The sequence below is a fragment of the Delphinus delphis genome, chromosome 13 (genome assembly GCF_949987515.2).
Source record: "Delphinus delphis chromosome 13, mDelDel1.2, whole genome shotgun sequence".
Taxonomy (NCBI): Eukaryota; Metazoa; Chordata; class Mammalia; order Artiodactyla; family Delphinidae; genus Delphinus; species Delphinus delphis.
In genome coordinates, this window is record NC_082695.1 from 45,162,919 (window position 1) to 45,185,183 (window position 22,265).

Consider the following 22,265-nt stretch of genomic DNA (forward strand, 5'->3'; position numbering starts at 1 on the left):
AGATTTAAAATACATATTCATAGAGGAAATTTCCATACTCTGATGAAAGTTTGCTTCAATCTCAGATTTCTTTATAACCACAGACTAGAAATCTCTAATAATAGATACCACCTTCATCCTCTGTTACTCTGCCTGTATTTCTGAGTCCTAGGAGGTCTCATGGTTTCTTCTTCTGTCCTACCTATATAGTGATGAAATCTCAAATTTAGCATTACTTGCAAACTTAATTTGTATGCTTCTTTGCCACTTGCACTAGATATTTAATGAATATCTGTCATAAGACAAGAACTGAAACCATTTGTTTTTCACAGCTCAGTTCATTGAGTTTATCATACTTAATGTTTAGTCCTTTAACCAGTTTTTAAATGTACATGACAATCAAGGTATATAAGCAAACTTTATTTTTTACTGAAGATTTCAAGGGGCTATTAGCATAATCCACATATTTTATAGCTTATAAGTTTCTTAATTAAAAAAAAAGTCTGGAGAACTAAGGAAACTGAAGACATTAATATGAAGCTGAGAGCTTAGTGGACCTGGAGGATTTGAGGTGCAAACATGTTATATAATAAAATGGAGTAGTAACTTTGGAGAAATATAAGACAATGAGAAATGTGCTGCTAAAAGCTGTAACCCAGGTAACAGGAATTCATGGGTTTTTCCACAGTTCATAACCACTCAGGCCTCCTCCTTTGGTATCTGATCACTTTTAAGCATAATGTTTTAAAATTCAAATTCTGGATCCAATTTTGCCTGTGTTCAGATCCCAGCTTTGTCATTTACTAGTTACATAATATTGGGCAAAATGATTTGTGCCTCAGTTTTTTTTTATCTGCTGAGCAGGAGGAACATAAAATGAGGATATCTTCTAGAAAAATTCTTGACATGTTGAAAACACTTTTATATAATATACTCATTGTTGTGGTTGTAATTATTTGTCTTTATTTTTATTTTGTCTTCCCTGATACGGTGGCTTCTTTGAACAGAGATTAATATTTCCTGATCAAAACGACTCAGCCAGGTATCCTGATCATCAGCAACTTACACAGGGCACAGGCTGATGAGGTTCCTGCTCATTATTTCACTAATCATCCACTGAATTTATAACACATTTCATCAATCAGCCAATAAAAGATTAGTAAAATAGATATTTAATCAGACGACTATTCATTTTAGCTAGGACGTTACTGTTCATTTTTAATTTGATCCTTAGCTTTATGATCTATCAAATGGCTAAAGGTGATCTTCCAAATTGTTTAGTAACAACTTCAGATTTTCTATATTTTTGACAAATGCTTCGCTAAAATTTCTCTTTTCTTTTTAAAAGAGCTACTTTTTCTTGGGTTTCTTCAATAAAATCTTATGTACATACATAGATAAAGCATCAGTTGAAGTTTCCATTAACTTTTACAAAAGGACTCTAATAATAGGAGCTTCTAATGTTAAGAACATAATCCTTCCTAGGAATATTCATTGCTGTTTCTATCTTGGAAACACTTAGTAGAACCTCTTCCTTGGGTTATAAGTGGAGGTGGGAGGTGTAGTTACACAAAATATTTTGACAAATACCATTTTATAATTGAGAAATTTAAAAGAGATGGTTATTAAAGTATTGTAATGTATATGTATTATAATTATATAATTAGAATTTATATATTCAGAAATATTATATATAATCATAAAGCCTTAAGCATTTAGAAACATAAAATATTTTCTCAACAGTCCCACAGCTGGATCCACTGTTACAAAAATGTGGCAACGGTAATAAAGGATGAGTTGTATCAGTGGACAGTATATGACCAGAACAGATACTCTTACTTTCTGAGATTTGCTGGCTTGTGAAACAGTTTTTCACTCAAGTGGAAATGATTCATATTGAATTCCGTGGGCATTTGAACAAGTAGTTGGTTTGAGTAGGCATGAAGGAAGTCCTTTTTAAATTGCCTGAAATAAAGTTGTTGAAAAACAGAAAAAGTGTTCTACAAGTTTGGTGAACTAAACAATACAATTAAATCATCCACCAAATCTTACGATTAAAAATCTAAGCTGAAATATTGATATAATTGTTTTCCACACTTTTTTCTTTTTTGCATTAGAATATATATGATAAAATAAAATTAAAACTGATAAATGAATGAACGCTAACCAAACAAGGGAAAAAACTGAATTTAGGTCAGTTGGAACAAAGCTTCCTAAAATACATTTACAGAAGCATTGGTAAACTACAAAATAGCTTTTGGAGATGGACAGTTAAAAAAGTTATAGATTTATGATTTAAGGAATCGTGCTTCTCTCCAGGCCTTGGTTTTTGCAAACAGATAAGTGAATTGTATTGTGTTTGTATTATCATGCCTTTTCACAAAAAAATTGCTTCATGACATTCATAAGTGGAGTTCCAAGGGCAACATCAATTATTCTTTTGGTCCATGACATTTTTATTCACAAAATAATCCTGAAATACTCCCTTTGTAGCATTTGATTCCTCTATCTGATCATATACAAGACCATTTATAGAAAGGGGAAACTCAAGAAAGACTTTACTAATAGCTGGAAAAATGCCAGCATATTTCAGTAATTTTCTCTGTAAACCTGTAATGAGCAAAGGAATTGGAAACCTAAGTTTTGCCGTTTATTATTGCTTATTCAAGTATAGTTATAAGAAAAAATATGTTATTGATTTCTTTTATATTTGTATAAGTGCTATATTCATAAATAGCTGCTGAAAGTTTAGGCATTTTGATCCTTTGAAACAAGTAGTAGCAATGTACCTGTGACCTTTTATTAGCATTAATATTTAGTAAGAATTTCTATATGAGCACTACATCAAAGTTTACATTTAAGATTTCCTCTGTTACTGGCCTTAAGAAAATGGATTGCATGTTCTTAGGCAAATAAAGACTATTGTGGAGAAAATAGTTATTCAGTGGTAGACTATTATAGATATTCAGGCAGTTTTATTATAACTTTAGAGTAATTTCTGGCATGAAGTTCAATGGAATCATCATCATCCTTACTCTGATGTGAACATTGCTAATGTTATTAACTCTGAGAGAAATGAAAGCTTCACTTTCATATAAGTACCTGAAGACTTAATTCCAGTATCTGATTGAACTCTCCATGTGGAAAAAGTGAACCTGAGTGTGCAACTTAAGTTTTGTGCAGTTCAAGTAATGAAAACCCTAGGCCTGACGCTAATCTTTTGAATGTATAGATTTCTTACTTGGCAGCATAAACTACTTGGCTCTCGTTGTAAAATAAGCTGTTGCTCAGATCCTAGCAGGAGACTCTGGTCCCTGTAAGTGTTTTACTGCTGAAACAAAAATGATTACCCAACTCTAAATTTCATATTATAATTAAAATTATCAAAAACAAATTATTTGGCCACTACTTATATTATGCCTTCATAATGACCCTTGCTTTTATCAGAGCACCTTTAATACTTTCTTCAATTACTTATATCTTTGAGGAATGAAAGATATTTATTTATTTTCAATCTACAGCACTTTGAACAGTGCTTGTGCAAGGAAACAACATAATCCTTGCTGAACTAATGAGATGAATTTAACTACTTATAGACCTGGGGCAATCAGTAAAATACAGTATATAAACAGAATGACCAGAGGTAGATATCTTTCAAATATTCTTATCTTTCTATATCTTAATACTTTTTAAAGTTAAATATGGCTATAGAAATGATCTAGTAGTTCTATCAGATCTCACTATAAATCAAGAAACTGAGATTTTGATATATCCTTGAATAATATCCTATAATTTAAACCAAGAAACAATATTTAAAGCTTTCATATTCAAAATATAGATTAATTAATTGATAAACTCATGATGGGTCAAGCTGAGCCTGGCCAAACACAGATCTTTGCCTACGGCGATATACTTCGGTTCACTCGCAAACCAGCAAAGAAGTGATACAAACATTTTAATATATAAAATTTACACAGCTCCTTGAATTCGCCCTTTTTTTCCAGAGGAAAAAAACAAGTCTGATTAAGTAGCCAAGAAACTGAGGCTTTTGACCCTTATACCATTAGGGTGTGAAGGAAACATCAGAATTCAGAGGTCTTTCTACTACTGGAGCTACGTACAGATTCTTATTCTTTATTACTTACCGCATGGTTATGCCTAAAAGTGGCCTTACCATGCATGACCTAAGACACCAGCTCATCTTGATAATACTAGAGACATCTATCTCTTGGCCTGAAGCAAACCACTGCTGTTTCCTTTCTTTTAGCGCTGAGTAGTGTACGTCTGCCCTACAACAATTACAGAGATTAGAGGTGAACTTCATCTGTTAAATTGATCTTTCACTTAAGTTCCTGTTGTGGAATGTTTAGATTTCAGTGCCCAGTAGCCCTTTATGATTCATGCGAAATTCACTAGTGTGCTACACTATCATTAGACAAGAGATGATGATCATTGGAAATTTCAAATTACCTTCCATACTTGTCCTCTTTGAACATTTCAGAGGACAAACTTTTTTTTAAACCATTTTTTTAAGGTAGAGAAGCCATTAACAAACATGGTGATGTAGATCTGTTTTTTCTTTTCTTTTTTTTTTTAATTGTCTCTAAACTACTAGAATTGGGAAATCTTTTTTTTTTTTTTAAAGATCTTGGGGGTAGGAGTTTATTAATTTATTAATTTAGTTTTGCTGTGTTGGGTCTTCGTTTCTGTGCGAGGGCTTTCTCTAGTTGTGGCGAGTGGGGGCCACTCTTCATTACGGTGCGCGGGCCTCTCACTATTGCGGCCTCTCTTGTTGCGGAGCACAGGCTCCAGACGCGCAGGCTCAGTAGTTGTGGCTCACGGACCTAGTTGCTCCGCGGCATGTGGGATCCTCCCAGACCAGGGCTCAAACCCGTGTCCCCTGCATTAGCAGGCAGATTCTCAACCACTGTGCCGCCAGGGAAGCCCTGTTTTTTCTTAGTTGTTGTAAAATCTTCAGAAAATTTGACACATTAAGATTAATTCTTAAAACGAACCCCATAAGAATGCAGAGTGTATTCTTTTGAACTGAATTAAAACAAGGCCTGCATTAAGCATCTGTGGATTGATTACCTGTAGATTGTCTTTATTCTCTACCTATTTAAAAAATGTCTCTTCACCTCCAACATCTTCTGTATAATTCAGTGGTCTACCCTCCTCCATTCAAACCACTTCACTGTTACTCTGACATTCCTGCTAGTCTGACCTCTGATTTTACATGTTGCCCAAGGCAGTATACTAATGAATACACGTGCCTCTAATTTTCTACCAGTTACTTCCTCCCATGAAGGAAATGTATTTCAGTCTTGTACTTTATCTTTTTCAGAAAGGGTTATTGGTTTTCTCTTTTACAGGGAAGACAAAGAAAGAAGGTTTCTTCTTTAAGAGAAGAAAGGTTATGAGTTCTGTTTTGTTTGCTGGGTTAATAGTAATTAACCAAACAGACATGCCTAGTAAGTGTTTATAAATAGGAAATTAGGAATCAGGAAGATGTCAATTAGACATATAGATTAGCAAGTCCTTTACATTGAGATTGAAGCCTTGATAGTTTTCAAAAAAATAATATTTTATAAACACTTCAGGCTAAACTTATATATAATCAATCCTCAAGAAAGATGAATTCTATTAACATAAGTTGAAAAATATGATAAAGTAAAAATTGAACCAGCAACCAAATAATAAATGAAAATAGGTTGAAACTATTTTCAGACACTACAAAATAAAATAATTTTTGGGAATTATTAATATTACAATTTCATAGATCTAAAGTGTTTTTACATTATAAAATTAATTGTTCCCCAAATTATACATTGAAACAAGTGGTGAAATTGGAAAGAAAATCGTAGTTTCATTTTTAAGAACTAGGTTCTGCTCCTAATTTTGCCACATTAAATGTATATTCATTTGTTTATTCAAATAATAGCTAATTGATGATCACCTAAATACATTAGTCAGCAAATTATTTACACATCTAGGCTTATTTTCTCATCTGTAAAAAATAAAATTTTTCATGTAGCAGTCAATATGATTATTTGATATAGATCATGTGATAGCAACCATCATATTACCTGCCAAGTAGTAATTTATTTCATTTATTTAATTTTGACATAATTTGTAGTCATTATTTAACTTAACTGTTTTTCATCCTTGTGCCAAATATCATGTTATTTTTTTGTTCTTCCACCTCCTATTTGTTAATCAAACAAGTATAAAATTCTCAGGTGATGCTGAGTGCATGCAGCCATTGCCAGAGGCTGAGAGGCTATTGGTTTGATAGTTGCTGTTTTTGGATCAGTGTGAGTCTGGCACTTTTAAGGACTTTTTGCAGCCAACCCATCTTGGCTCACTGGGCAAAGTAAACTCCCAGGCCAATAAGAGAGACCTGCTGAGTAAAATAAATCACTTGAAATGGCACAAAAGCAAGAGAGTTCTTTTTCATTTTTTGGTCACAAATTGTGTTGATCTTTCACCAAACACATATTCTATCTTGGGACCACAAGTGAGAGAGAATCTTTAAAAGCTACAGTGGAAGAAAAAACAACCACCCGCTTTCTTAGGTGGGAATATAATTTCAAACAAAGAGGATAAAAAAAAAATTTAAAGGGAGGGAAAAAAAGAAGTGGAATTTTTTAGGTCTAATGATAACCTTTCTAATTTCCCATCTCTGTGAATCTAGGTAGGAATAGCATATACTTTCTCAGATTTTTTCCCTTAAATTACATTAAAAATATGCTTTAGAATGATTAATATGTCAAAGCTATATTTCCATATATATATATTTATATAAAACTACAGTATCCCCATAGCTTTAACTTAAAATCATTTCATATTTTTCTCTATTCTGAAAGTGACTGGAGAATAAATGCTTAGAGATGTGTTTCTTTAAAAAGTTTGCTTGATTTTAACATGATTACTGATTCTTTTTCTGAAATTTCATTAGCATGCAAAAAGTTCATGTTTCTGAAATGATAGAAAATCTTTGTTTAGGTGTGGTTTACTTAAGCATTTGCCTCTGTCCTAGCAGATCATGAGTTATACCAAAAGCACAATTGTTTACAACTCAATTCCTGGGACAGACTTAGGTTTAGAACACAGGCTCATTAAAACTCTGTTGAACTGAATTAATTTACTATTTTGAAATGAATGGACAATTTTTCTTTGAATTCTGTCAGTTTTGTTTATAATTTGAAAAATTTGCCAGCCTTCCACACTGACCAAATGAGTGTAACAACTGGCTATGTGATTGCTATTAGAGTAGAAAAAGCCCAGAATCTAAAAGCAGAAAATTCTCCTCCATAATAGCTCTGTGACATTGTATAAGCCATCTCCCCTGAACCTCAATTGTTTTTGTCATCCATGTAATGATGATATCATCTTCATCTTTCCTGGCTGGGATTTTGAGCCTTTGGAATAAACTTTGACAGAAGAATAATGTAAGTCTTTTGGAAAACTGTTGTAAAATCCCCTTTATACTTCTCTAGCAGTTGATCTTCTCAGCATAGGTATTGTTTTTTCACCTCTTACTCATTATCACTGACCTTTCTTGGAACCTCTTCAGACATGTATGTGTCTCTTAAATACTTTGGTAGAGAAGTGGATGTAATACTGTTCTGAAATAGATGGAAAATTTTGACTCCTATATAGAAAGATAATTACCTCAGCACAATATTTTTAATACTGCAACCAGTGTTTTTAATATCATAATATCATAACCAAGAAATAACTTTTTAAGAGTACTGTATTAAAGTTTATATTATTTTATTCTTCTGGTATAGTGGCAGTTGTACACATATTTTCATTATGAAGACAACACCAAAATGCTGTTTTCTTCAAGAAGAAAGGGCGCACAACTGTACAATTTTATGGAGACACATTAACTTTTTATGAGAAAGTTTGTATAAGAAATCATAAACTCTGAGGGTAGAATGAAAAGCACCAATGAAAGTCATTTTTGTGATGACCAGAATGTGGAATCACAAATAAGTACAATTGCAAGAATATCCATGTACTATACAGTGGCCCAAATGAATAGATTGTCCTGCCATTCCACTAAATAGAAAACCCTTGAACAGGACAGGTTCTGGTAGGAAGAACATGAGTTCAGACTTAGATATATTGTGTGTGTGATATGTTTGTGGCATCAGAAAGGAGGTATCAGTTAGACTGAAAGAAGTGAAAGTGTGGAGCTCAGAGAGCTGACCTCGGCATTAGTACATCTGCACTTAGAGGGAGCCCACTGAAGTCAAGCTTGTGAATGAAGGTTCCCAGAAAAAAGTATCAAGTGAGAAAAGAAGAGGATCTGAGATCAAAGCTTTAGGAAATTCCAACATATAAAAGACAGAGATGAGAAAATGAGCCAGCTCAGGAGGTAGAGAGAAATAAAAAGAGTAGCTAGGCAAAAATCAAGAGTGTATTTAGTCAGTTTTAAAAAATTGATCTGGAAGAAGAGGGATAAAGAAAGAGGAATGGACATTAAGTAAAAATGGACAAATGCCATTTTATAAATGCAATCAAACACCTACATTTAATTCCATTTAATTCAAACAGTAGAACGATTTCTGTGTACAAAGCACTATGTGCTAGGGAATTGAGAGATGCAAGGTATATTTGTTGGTTTTTTTTTTTTGGCTATGTTGGGTGTTCATTGCTACGTGTAGGCTTTCTTTAGTTGCGGCGAGTAGGGGCTGCTCTTTGTTGCAGTGCGTGGGCTTCTCATTGCGGTAGCTTCTCTTGTTGTCGAGCACAAGCTGTAGGCACATGGGCTTCAGTAGTTGTGACACACGCTCAGTAGTTGTGGCTAACAGGTTCTGGAGTTCAGTAGCTGTGGCGCATGGGCTTAGTTGCTCCGCGGCATGGGGAATCTTCCCGGACCAGGGATCAAACCCATGGCCCCTGCACTGGCAGGCGGATTCTTAACCACTACACCACCAGAGAAGTCCCGCAAGGTACATTTTAAATGAGTAAGCAGGGGTAACTTTTAGAATGGTTTAGTGAGGAGCTCAATAAAACATCTCCTTGAAAAGCAATGATAAAAATGGACATAATTGTCAAAAACAACTACTTTAAGATTCTAGAAATTGACCAAAGACATACAACAAATTTAGAAATGTTTATTCAAGATCTCTGGTGTTTCAGCCTGAGGAGGGTCTTCCATTTCTTTCTTTTTTTTTTTTTTTTTTGAATTTTTGAATTTTATTTAATTTATTTTTTTATGCAGCAGGTTCTTATTAGTCATCCATTTTATACACATCAGTGTATACAGGTCAATCCCAATCACCCAATTCAGCACACCACCACCACCACCCCCTGCCGCTTCCCCTCCTTGGTGTCCATAAGTTTGTTCTCTACATCTGTGTCTCAGTTTCTGCCCTGCAAACTGGTTCATCTGTACCGTTTTTATAGGTTCCACATATATGCATTAATATACGATATTTCTTTTTCTCTTTCTGACTTACGTCACTCTGTGTGGCACTCTCTAGATCCATCCACGTCTCTACAAATGAACCAGTTTTGTTCCTTTTTATGGCTGAGTAATATTCCATTGTATATATGTACCAAAACTTCTTTAGCCGTTCTTTTGTTGATGGGCATTTAGGTTACTTCCATGACCTGGCTATTGTAAATAGTGCTGCAGTGAACATTGGGGTGCATGTGTCTTTTTGAATTATGGTTTTCTCTGGGTATATGTCCAGTAGTGGGATTGCTGGGTCATATGGTAATTCTATTTTTAGTTTTCAAAGTAACCTCCATACTGTTCTCCATAGTGGCTGTCTCAATTTACATTCCCACCAACAGTGCAAGAGGGTTCCCTTTTCTCCACACCCTCTCCAGCATTTGTTATTTGTAGATTTTCTGATGATGCCCATTCTAACTGGTGTGAGGTGATATCTCATTGTAGTTTTGATTTGCATTTCTCTAATAATTAGTGATGTTGAGCAGCTTTTCTTTTGCTTCTTGGCCACCTGTATCTCTTCTTTAGAGAAATGTTTATGTAGGTCTTCTGCCCATTTTTGGATTGGGTTGTTTGTTTTCTTAATATTGAGCTGCATGAGATGTTTATATATTTTGGAGATTAATCCTTTGTCCATTGATTCATTTGCAAATATTTTCTCCCATTCTGAGGGTTGTCTTTTTGTCTTGTTTATGGTTTCCTTTGCTGTGCAAAAGCTTTGAAGTTTCATTAAGTCCCATTTGTTTATTTTTGTTTTTATTTCCATTACTTTAGGAGGCAGATCAAAAAAGATCTTGCTGTGATTTATGTCAAAGAGTGTTCTTCCTATGTTTTCCTCTAAGAGTGTCCAGTCTTACATTTAGGTTTTGAATCCATTTTGAGTTTATTTTTGTATATGGTGTTAAGGAGTGTTCTAATTTCATTATTTTACATGTAGCTGACCGGTTTTCCCAGCATCAATTATTGAGGAGACTGTCTTTTTCCCATTGTATATCCTTGCCTCCTTTGTTGTAAATTAGTTGACCATAGGTGTGTGGGTTTATGTCTGCACTTTCTATCTTGTTCCATTGATCTGTATTTCTGTTTTTGTGCCAGTACTATATTATCTTGATTACTGTAGCTTTGTAGTATAGTCTGAAGGCAGGGAGTCTGATTCCTCCAGCTCCACTTATTTCCCTCAAGACTGCTTTAGCTATTCGGGGTCTTTTGTGTCTCCCTACAAATTTTAAGATTTTTTGTTCTAGTTCTGTAAAAAATGCCATTGGTAATTTGATAGGGATTGCTTTGGCTAGTGTAGTCATTTTCAAAATATTCATTCTTCCAATCCAAGAACATGGTATATCTCTCCATCTGTTGGTATCATCTTTAATTTCTTTCATCAGTATCTTACAGTTTTCTGCATACAGCTGTTTTGTCTCCCTAGGTAGGTTTATTCCTAGGTATGGTAATCTTTTTGTTGCAGTGGTAAATGGGAGAGTTTCCTTAATTTCTGTTTCAGATTTTTCATCATTAGTATATAGGAATTCAAGAGATTTCTGTGCATTAATTTTGTATCCTGCAACTTTACCAAATTCATTCATTAGCTCTTGTAGTTTTCTGGTGGCATTGTTAGGATTCTCTATGTATAGTATCATGTCATCTACAAACAGTGACAGTTTGACTTCTTCTTTTGCAATCTGAATTCCTTTTATTTCTTTTTCTTCTCTGATTGCCATGGCTAGGACTTACAAAACTATGTTGAATAATAGTGGTGAGAGTGGACATCCTTGTCTTGTTCCCAATCTTAGAGGAAATGCTTTCAGTTTTTCACTATTGAGAATGATGTTTGCTGTGGGTTGTTCGTATCTGGCCTTTATTATATTGAGGTATGTTCCCTCTATGCCCACTTTCTGGAGAGTTTTTATCATAAATGGCTGTTGAATTTTGTCAAAAGCTTTTTCTGCATCTATTGAGATGATCATATGGTTTTTATTCTTCAATTTGTTAATATGATGTATCACGTTGATTGATTTGTGTATATTGAAGAATCCTTGCATCCCTGGGATAAATCCCAGTTGATCATAGTCTATGATAGTTCTAATGTGTTGTTGGATTCTGTTTGCTAGTATTTTGTTGAGAATTTCTGCATCCATATTCATCAGTGATATTGGTCTGTAATTTTCTTTTTTTATACTATCTTTGTCTGGTTTTTATATCAGGGTGATGGTGGCGTCATAGAATGAGTTTGGGAGTATTCCTTCCTCTGCAATTTTTTGGAAGAGTTTGAGAAGGATGGGTGTTAGCTCTTCTCTAAATGTTTGATAGAATTCACCTGTGAAGCCATCTGGTCCTGGACTTTTGTTTGTTGGAAGATTTTTAATCAGTTTCAATTTCATTATTTGTGATTGGTCTGTTCATATTTTCTATTTCTTCCTGGTTCAGTCTTGGAAGTTTATACCTTTGTAAGAATTTCTCCATTTCTTCCAGGTTGTCCATTTTATTGGCGTAGAGTTGCTTGTAGTCTCTTAGGATGCTTTGTATTTCTGCGCTGTCTGTTGTAACTTCTCCTTTTTCATTTCTAATTTTATTGCTTTGAGTCCTCTACCTCTCTTTCTTGATGAGTCTGGCTAATGGTTTATCAATTTTGTTTATCTTCTCAAAGAACCAGTTTTTAGTTTTATTGATCTTTTCTATTGTTTTCTTTGTTTCTATTTCATTTATTTCTGCTCTGATCTTTATGATTTCTTTCCTTCTGCTAACTTTGGGTTTTGTTTGTTCTTCTTTCTCTAGTTCCTTTAGGTGTAAGGTTAGATTGTTTATTTGAGATTTTTCTTGTTTCTTGAGATAGGCTTATATAGCTATAAACTTCCCTCTTAGTACTGCTTTTGCTGCATCCCATAGGTTTTGGATTTTCTTGTTTTCATTGTCATTTGTCTCTAGGTATTTTTTGATTTCCTCTTTGATTTCTTTGGTGATCTCTTGTTTATTTAGTAATGTACTGTTTAGCCTCCATGTGTTTGTGTTTTTTACCTTTTTTCCCTGTAATTCATATCTAATCTCATAGCATTGGTTCAGAAAAGATGTTTGATATGATTTCAATTTTCTTAAGTTTGCTGAGGCTTCATTTGCGACCCAAGATGTGATCTATCCTGGAGAATGTTCTGTGCGCACTTGAGAAGAAAGTGTAATCTGCTGTTTTTGCATGGAATGTCCTATAAATGTCAATTAAATCTATCTGATCTACTGTAACTTATAGCTTGTGTTTCCTTATTAATTTTCTGTTTGGATGATCTGTCCGTTGCAGTAAGTGAGGTGTTAAAGTCCCCCACTATTACTGTGTTACTGCCAATTTCCTCTTTTATAGCTGTTAGTAGTTGCCTTATGTATTGAGGTACTCCTCTGTTGGGTGCATATATATTTATAATTGTTATATCTTCTTCTTGGATTGATCCCTTGATCATTATGTAGTGTCCTTCCTTGTCTCTTGTAACTTTCTTTATTTTAAAGTCTGTTTTATCTGATATGATTATTGCTACTCCCTCCAGCTTTCTTTTGATTTCCATTTGTATGGAATAGCTTTTTCCATCCCCTCACTTTCAGTCTGTATGTGTCCCTAGGTCTGAACTGGGTCTCTTGTAGACAGCATATATATAGGTCTTGTTTTTGTATCCATTCAGCAAACCTGTGTCTTTTGGTTAGAGCATGTAATCCATGCATGTTTAAAGTAATTATCGATATGTGTGTTTCTATGACCATTTTCTTAATTGTTTTGGGTTTGTTTTTGTAGGTACTTTTCCTCTCTTGTGTTTCCCACTTAGAGAAATTCCTTTAGCATTTGTTGAAGAGCTGGTTTGGTGGTGCTGAATTCTCTTAGCTTTTGCTTGTCTGTAAAGCTTTTGATTCCTCCATCAAATCTGAATGAGATCCTTGCCAGGCAGAGTAGTCTTGGTTGTAAGTTCTTCCCTTTCATCACTTTAAGTATATCATGCCACTCCCTTCTGGCTTGTAGAGTTTCTGCTGAGATATCAGCTGTTAACCTCATGGGAGTTCCCTTGTATGTTGTCATTTTTCCCTTGCTGCTTTCAGTAATTTTTCTTTGTCTTTAATTTTTCCCAATTTGATTACTATGTGTCTCGGTGTGTTTCTCTTTGGGTTTATCCTGTATGGGACTCTCTGCCCTTCCTGGACTTGGGTGGCTATTTCCTTTCCCATGTTAGGGAAGTTTTTGACTATAATCTCTTGCAGTATTTTCTTGGGTCCTTTTTTCTCCTTCTGGGACCCCTCTATTGCCAATGTTGTTGCATTTAATGTTGTCCCAGAGAGGTCTCTTAGGCTGTCTTCATTTCTTTTCATTCTTTTTTCTTTATTCTGTTCCTCAGCAGTGAATTCCACCATTCTGTCTTCCAGGTCACTTATCCATTCTTCTGCCTCAGTTATTCTGCTATTGATTCCTTCTAGTGTAGTTTTCATTTCAGTTATTGTATTGTTCATCTCTGTTTGTTCTTTAATTCTTCTAGGTCTTTGTTAAACATTTCTTGCATCTTCTCGATCTTTGCCTCCATTCTTTTTCCGAGGTCCTGGATCATCTTCACTACCATTATTCTGAATTCTTTTTCTGGAAATTTGCCTATTTCCATTTCATTTAGTTGTTTTTCTGGGGGTTTTTTTGTTGTTCTTTCATCTGGTACATAGCCCTCTGCCTTTTCATCTTGTCTATATTTCTGTGCATGTGGTTTTTGTTCCACAGGCTGCAGGATTGTAGTTCTTCTTGCTTATGCTGTCTGCCTTCTGGTGGATGAGGCTTGTGCAAGTTTCCTGATGGGAGTGACTGGTGGTGGGTAGAGCTGGCTGTTGCTCTGGTGGGCAGAGCTCAGTAAAACTTTAATTTTCCAGAGTCTTCCATTTCTTCCCGTACAACTTCTTCACGTGGAGTACAGGGCAGGATGTGAGGTCTTACCTCTCTGCTGCCAAAGGGTCTGATTTGATTTGATATGGGAGCTTGGTAAAATCCATACCTGGGCAAACTGTTGCAAACAGTAGAGAAACAATCCAGGAACAGTAGCAAACAATCTCAGATGGCCAACCTGACACCTAGTTTAATGCCATGCTACAGTCTGGAGCAAGCAACAGACCAGTCAACAAGCCATAAATGTAGTAGAAGTTCTGATAAGACAAGTTGTGTTGTCTTTCACATAACCACGGTGGTCTTGATAAGCTTTCACATAACATGGTGGTCTCGAATGTTGTGGGCTTATGCAAGTATCTCTGCAGACTCAGGAAAGACCAGAGAAAGCCTTAGTTGTCTCTTTGTCTTTGCTGACTACGAGACCTTTAGCATACAGAAATTAAAGTCTGGAGAAGAATTGTAGAAACATTGAACTTTGGATGTGTTTCCAAACTATACACAGATCTATCAGCAAAGAGATACTACTAGCAATGATTTTAACCACACTGCTTACCAATCATTGACCGACCGTTAAACTGTGTTGATCCTAGGAAGTCAGGCTTACAAATAAAAATAAAGACAAATAGAATAAAAACTGAGCTGAGACTTCGGTGGACCTTCACTGGGGGGAAGACATAATCTTGAATTATCTCAAGCAAACACACACAAGAAGGGCTAATTAGAATCTATGGTTGTAACAACATATTACCTACAATGTCCAGTTTTCAAAAGAAAATAATAATGAGACATGCAAAGAAGCAGGAAACTGAAATGTATGCACTTGAAAAGAAAAAGGGTAACTGGAAATGTCACTGATGAGGGATTAGGCCGAGAAAGAATTCAAAGAAGCTATTATAGATATGTTTAGAGAGCCAAAGGAAACTTATATCTATCTATCTATCTGTCTATTTATGGTATATAGTGTCACTTTTATTTTACTTGATTGGCTGAAGCAGCAGTTGTAAGCCCACCAAGATTCAAGGGGAAGCAACATAGACCCACTTCTCAATAAGAAGAGTGCCAAAGAATTAGCAGTCATGTTTTAAAAACACCACAGCCTGCCCTCTGACTTCAATTTAATTACTTTCCTCCTTTGTGTAAAATATGAGTTTCTCCTTCCAACACCCAGCACCTCCTTCAAGTTGCACTCTGTTACAGCATCATACTTAAGGCCAGGCCCAGGATCTTATCATCTACATGAGGTCTAGGTGCAGAAGTTCCTTGAGTTTGGTTGCTCAAGTCTGATTTTTGTCAGTATGAACATCAGAGAATTAAAATAAGCCATTTATCCCCATGCTACCAATAAACAGTGGTGAGACAGATGTAGGATAAGCGTAGTAGACAAGCCCATACACAGAGGGGGAAAGTGGGAGACACAGCAGTCACTGGTCAATAGCAGTTCTGAAGCCAGCCAGGCAGGCATGCCAGTTTCTTGATTAGGCTTAGTGCTCTTCCCTGAGATAGTTTTCATTGTGTCTGCTATTTGGGTGTGAAGAAAGTCTTGGAAAAACTGTAGACCCAAGCTAGATATCCCATTTGTTTAGCAAAACAACTTAATGAATTTTTGAATAGGCAAACTTAATTACATGTGAAATGGACTAGACTGTTGTAATATGTTATAACAAAATACAGTCCTTTAAACAAGATGAAAATAATTTATCACACAATAGTCTAGGTAGTGGTCAGAGCTAGTATAGTTGCTCAATAACATTGAGGACCCCGTTTGTTCCAGCTTTTTAACTACCATCCTTACAGTGTTGTACATTCTAAGAAGGAACAAAAATACTTATGAAAATGTAGAAAACACAAAACTCATATACATAATAACAACCTTTTGTCAGACCCATGAGGATGAGTCACTGATGATATAAAATAAAATTATATCTTCAAATAGTATTGAGTTTTATGGAAAACTGACCCTATTAAAAGTGGAAAATGAATATAAGTTTGCATTTAGAATATGATCCTTAGTAAGCACACAAGTATACACAGACACTTCCACATATACAAAAAAAATAGAACTAGAATTACTAAAATTTGCAGCTGTGGGCTTCCCTGGTGGCACAGTGGTTGAGAGTCCGCTTGCCGATGCAGGGGACATGGGTTCGTGCCCTGCTCAGGGAAGATCCCACATGCCGCGGAGCGGCTGGGCCCGTGAGCCATGGCCGATGAGCCTGCACGTCTGGAGCCTGTGCTCCGCAACAGGAGAGACCACAACAGTGAGAGGCCCGCATACCGCCAAAAAAATTTAAAAAAATTTGCAGCTGTCGTTTGTGAGCTGGGAAATTGTATGGATTTAATTTTTTTAATTAAAAAATACTAATTAAAAATATTATGGATGCACTACTTACTAATTTTACAAGCCCTTTGGGCATATGTAGGTACTGGTTTTAAGAGACATTATATTCTTTTGCTTAATTGATACTTTGGTAGTAATATAACTTATTAGAAAAAAAGTATTTTACAGGTATGATTTCAAATCACTCGTGGGTGCTTTCTTCCTTGAATAGATTCCTGGAATGCTTTAATGATGGATGACTGGAAGCAAAGTCTCAGTCCTGGTCTTGGAACTCTTTTACATCATTGTTTTCCTGTCCTCCTTGTTTAAATCACTACACTGCTGGGTTGAAATGTGACCTGCAGAATTTGTGTCCACTCAGAATCTCAGAATATGACCTGAGTTGTAAATAGGGTTTTGCAGATATAATTAGTTAAGACAAAATCATACTGGATTAGGGTAGACCCTAAATCCAGTGACTGGTGCCTTTATAAGAAGAGGAGAGGACATATGCAGATACATACACAGAGGGTAGAAGACCATTTGACAATACAGGCAGGAGTTGGAATGATGCAGCTACAAGTCAAGGCAAGGATTGTGTGGAGACACCAGAGCTAGGATAAGTCAAGGAAGGATTCTTCCCTTGAGCCTTTCAAGGGAATGTGGCCCTGATGATACTTTATTTCAAAGGTCTAGATTCCAAAACTGTAGGAGAAAAGAAATTCTGTTATTTTAAGCCACCCAGTTTGTGGCAATTTATTATGGCAGCTCTAGAAAACTAATCTAATTACCTTCCAGAGAAAGGAATATTTGTAATAAAATAATCTGAGATAAATAATATGTAAGAAGTATTATATAAACTGATGAGGATGATTATAATTTTTGTGACTTTCTGTTTGAATAAAAAATAAAATTGACATTTAAATAATATTACATAATGTCTAAGAATAACATATACTTTGAGATATAAAAATAGAGATTACTTTTTAAAAAGATTAATATAACTGCTGATCAAAAAGATATTTAGGAAAGTGTTTTGTTAGTCATCAGTTGCTATGCAAATGTTAGTTATACACAAGTTTATGCATTTTAGCTTCTGACTATCTATAATATAAATTAGAATGATTTAATTTCCCCACCCGCATTCTAAAACTATCATTAGCAGGGATATAAATTATTTCACATACTTTAAACAATTCATCTCAATGAAGGATGAAACTTAAAATTTTGAACTTATAAATCAGAACCAAGGAAGAAAACATGCCACTGACTAAATATATGAGAGTTCAATATAATTTTCTCTTAGCTACATTTTTTCTGGGAGTGCAGAATTAATTACTAAATTAAATAAATCCCAATTAATTTTGAATACACATAATGTAAATAATTGCAATCACAGTTTGGATACCAATACTGCATTGCACAAAAATCTATGTTTGTTTTCATTTATTTAATCACTTGTTCTTATTAGAAAAGATCAGTGGGTTATTTGGAGTCTAACTTATGTCTCTAACATGTTCTGAAACATAAAAGAAAACTAATAAATATTGCAATAGTACTATAAGTCAAGATAACAGTTTTGAAATAATAAATATTTATTGAATTTTAATTTAATATATGCAGCATCCCAGAACATGTAGTGAGAAAAAAATGAGACAGTTTGTTCAGCCTTCCTTTCTAGTAAAATGGAAATAATACCTTCCTCATGAGATTGCAATAGGATTAAATGAGATACACAGGAGAGTCTGTCATTTGTTTCAGATGCGTTCCCTTTCTTTCATCTGGTGTGCTAATTATTTCAGGAGCTTTACCTCTGCAACTTGTGTGTTTCTCAAGCCTTCATGACTCTTGGCTTCCAGCTAGGCTTGGCCAGTGGCTGTCCTGGCAGGAGACTGGAAGTTGAGAGTAAGGTATAAACTAGGATATTCCTCCCTCTTTTCCTCTGCTCTAATCAGAAGCTTCAGAATTGCCTCTGGCTCCTTGGTGGTTTCAGTTTCCACTGGGCAGCACTAATTTCTTTGGATCCCAATTAAAGAAATCATGTTTAGGAAAGTGCTATTATAGTCATAAATTGTTATGCAAAATATTGTACACCAATATATAAATTTTAGCTTTTAATTTCATTCATAATGTAACTTGGAAATATTTATCTCCCTCTGACTCCACATTCTGAAACCAGTCATTACTAATGTGGCATTTTTCCAAGAATTTATCATCCTAATCACCCCCTTCTTATCTGTTAATGTTCTTTTTAGATATAAATTATTATTAATAGAATTAATTCCAATAATTCAGAAGTAATGTCAGTACTTCAGTATCTCAATTCCCAATATGAGCAGCAATAATGTTGTTAATAGTTAAATTTTTTACCCTCCTGCTCCATGATCATATCCTATCCTGTTTTCACTTCCTATTCATTTCCATTTTTTTGCTGTTCTTTCTCTTATTCTCCCACTTTCTTTCCTTGCTTATAAACAAGAACTGTTGCCATCTGTCCTGCCAACTTAACAGGGTGTGTAAAGGCAAAATAAGCATCTGTATCTATTAGTGTTTTGTAAACTGTAAAGATTTATTCACATATTAGTGTATCATTTTGCACCAGCTCTTTTTCCTTTCCCCATGCATGCCACTGAATTTTCCCAAGGTTCGTTCTTAATGCTTTTCATTTTGTCCTACAAAATATCTTAGATTGCACATTGATTTTATATGGATAAATCTCAATTCTCTTTCTAATTCTGAAATGATTGGCAACTATCTACTCCCAATTCTTACTTGAACTTTCTAGCATCACCTCATTTTCATAAGGTCCAAAAGCAAACTGCACTATTGCTCAAAAATTGATACATTGGGCTCCCTTGTCTGTCTAAAATATTGACATAACTTTTTGCTCCTTTTCTCTTTTTCCTTTATCCTTACCTTCAAACACCCAGAATTGTTGATTCTTCTTTTGTAATGTGTCTTTTGTACTTTGTTCCTTTTGCTGTTTTCAGAGTTGTGCTGTTATTTTTGTTGATTTTTTCCTTGTAACATTTATTTTAAGGACTTATTGAATGTGTACAATTGTTTTGCATTTATATCAGTCGAAATCAGTCAGGAGATCACAGCTGATGTTAGTTAGTTCCACATGAAAATTTAAAATGGGATAATAGGTGTGGGCGAGCTGAAAAGACAACAGAAAATGTTGTCACAATCCAGGAATTAGTAACAGCAGGATGCTGCCACCACCCTGTAGGCTGGAGGAAAGAGGGGGGCAGAGTTCAGTCCTCTTTTATTAATATTATAACTGAAAATACTGAATTTAATTTTAGTCACCACATTATAAGAAGGATATTAAAAGTTAAGAAGATGGCTATTATGATAGTGAAATGGCTGGAAAATGTCAAGTGAATAATCTTTGAGAGAACTATAATCATTTTGCCTAAAGAATAGGTGGAGTAGTGGCAATGGGAAGGATATATCAATACTTGTACTTGTCTCCAAATACTTAAAGAATATTAATGGAAATGTGTATTTTACTTTTATTACACTAGGAGAGCTAAGAAGCTTATGACATTGATTTTGGTCAATGTGAAGCCTGATTTTAGAGTAATTAATGCTGCCTCAAAATATGCTTTGCCTTGAAAATAATGAATACACTATCACAAACATGATATTAGAGTATTCACACAGAGGTTGAATTTGAAGCAAAGGAAAAATGTTAGCATTGTGAAGGAGTAAAGCAATTAAATAAATTCTTGCCAGATTTTAAGGTTTAACATTGATGAGGAAGAGTGTCAAATAAATGCAAACTGCGTTGTTAAGATTTTCACATGCTGCAGAAAATTAAAAATTAATATTATCCCCTTTTTTGACAAAGGATAATTTCATCATTGACTTCCATGAATGCATTTATTTAATGCATTTATGTGTACAAAACCATGTTGGCAAATAGAGCCATTGGTATCGATTACTAAAATAAGGAGAAAAATCAGTACAGGGAAGTAGCATCAGTATCAAATGAATTTTTGCAGGCTCTAGAAGTAGCCAAATATGCTTACATGCAATGAAGACAGAATATTGTACTAGAGAAACACAGATTTTACTGTAAAATGGGATAATTAGGTGATAGAAATGATGCAAAGAAGAGTGTAGATAGAGACCTAATCTTGCCAGTCAAGACAGAGTCAATAAGGAGAAAGGATGTGGCTCTAGTAGCAAGATTTAGGTCTCATGGATCTTAAAATTTCCCACTGTAAAATTGGCAAAGAAGCCAAAACTCTCCTTCCCATTTGCAATAAAAAATACCACACTTCCATTTGGCTTCACTTCTGAGTGCTCCTGGGCTTTTCAGCTTTATTTTGCATCTTGTCCCAGCCACATATATTCTTCAGGGATAAACCACAAGGACCTTCATGAAAAAGGCAGGTTGGAAGCAGGCTGGGGAGGACCAGACATGCATTTTGTAGACATATGAAGAAAGGATGGAAAAATAAATAAATAAATATGCACACATACATGTACATACGCTGATTATGTTAGGAAGAGGAGGGCAAAGTTGACTTCAGTCTTCAGTAAATAGAGTTCTTATTTCTGAGAATGGCAAAGGTAGATGTGATTTTATGTTGAAGAGAGCATGGCTGTTGTAAATAAGCACTATGAGAAGTGCATATAGTTGAGTAAGAGGATTACTGAGTATCACTCAGGAAATGATTGAAGATAGAACATGTAACATTATAACAGGTCAGAATTTCATGGCTTGCCATTTTCCCCTGTTAAAATTTTTCTTGTCTGTATAAGGAAAAAAGAATGCAAACAAAACTGATATTTAAAAAGCAATCAAGTATTTTATCAATAGGAAACTATTTCTTCACAGAATTTATTTTAGGAGGCAGTTGGGAATAAGGGAGTTCTGAGAGGTTTGGATAAGGAAGGAATAGAGAAGGAAAGATACACAATATAGAGATGAAGGGACAGTTCATGTTCAGTGGATTGTCAACTCTAACACAATAACATATTAACACATGCATTTTAAAAAATCAAAGTACAAGAACATATTCTAAGGCAAATATGAAAATATTTTGTTTGCTTCATCTTCCCCCCCCCCCCCGCTCAAGTCAGTGGGTTTATTATAACAGGTTAACATTAAACTCATAGATTTCTTTAAGCAAGCATTGGTTCTGACAGAATGTGGCAAGATTGATAGAGTAGAGGTTGGAGAGATCGCTTCTCGGCCTTTTGGCTAAGATCAAGTGGAGAAGAGGTTGGAGATACTCCTGTCAACCTGTGTAAACAAAAATTATCTTTATAACTTAGTTTGCACAGACTTTACCAGCCCCTAGAACATTTCCATTGCATATAGGTATATCTATTAGACTCATTTAGATTACTTAAACTTCCTTGAAAAATATAGTTGTCCAATAGTACATTTTGATACCTTTTCTGTATGCTCTGGAAAAAAAATAAGACTCTACTATCAAAAATAAAAACATTAAAAATGTTAATAGTTGTTATATTTGTGTGGTTGGATTTGGAACTTTGAAAAAATCTTCATTGTGCAGTCTATATTTTCCAAATTATTCTTTGAACATACATACTTTTTAGAAAAATATTAATATTTAAATGTGTATATATAACAT

The 22,265-nt window shown here is 34.8% G+C and overlaps 1 pseudogene; it reads left to right on the forward strand.

Annotated features, from left to right (window-relative positions):
- Positions 1–21,848: 21,848 nt before the first annotated feature.
- LOC132436684 (U2 spliceosomal RNA) lies at positions 21,849–22,008 on the forward strand (annotated as a pseudogene).
- The last annotated feature ends 257 nt before the right edge of the window (positions 22,009–22,265 follow it).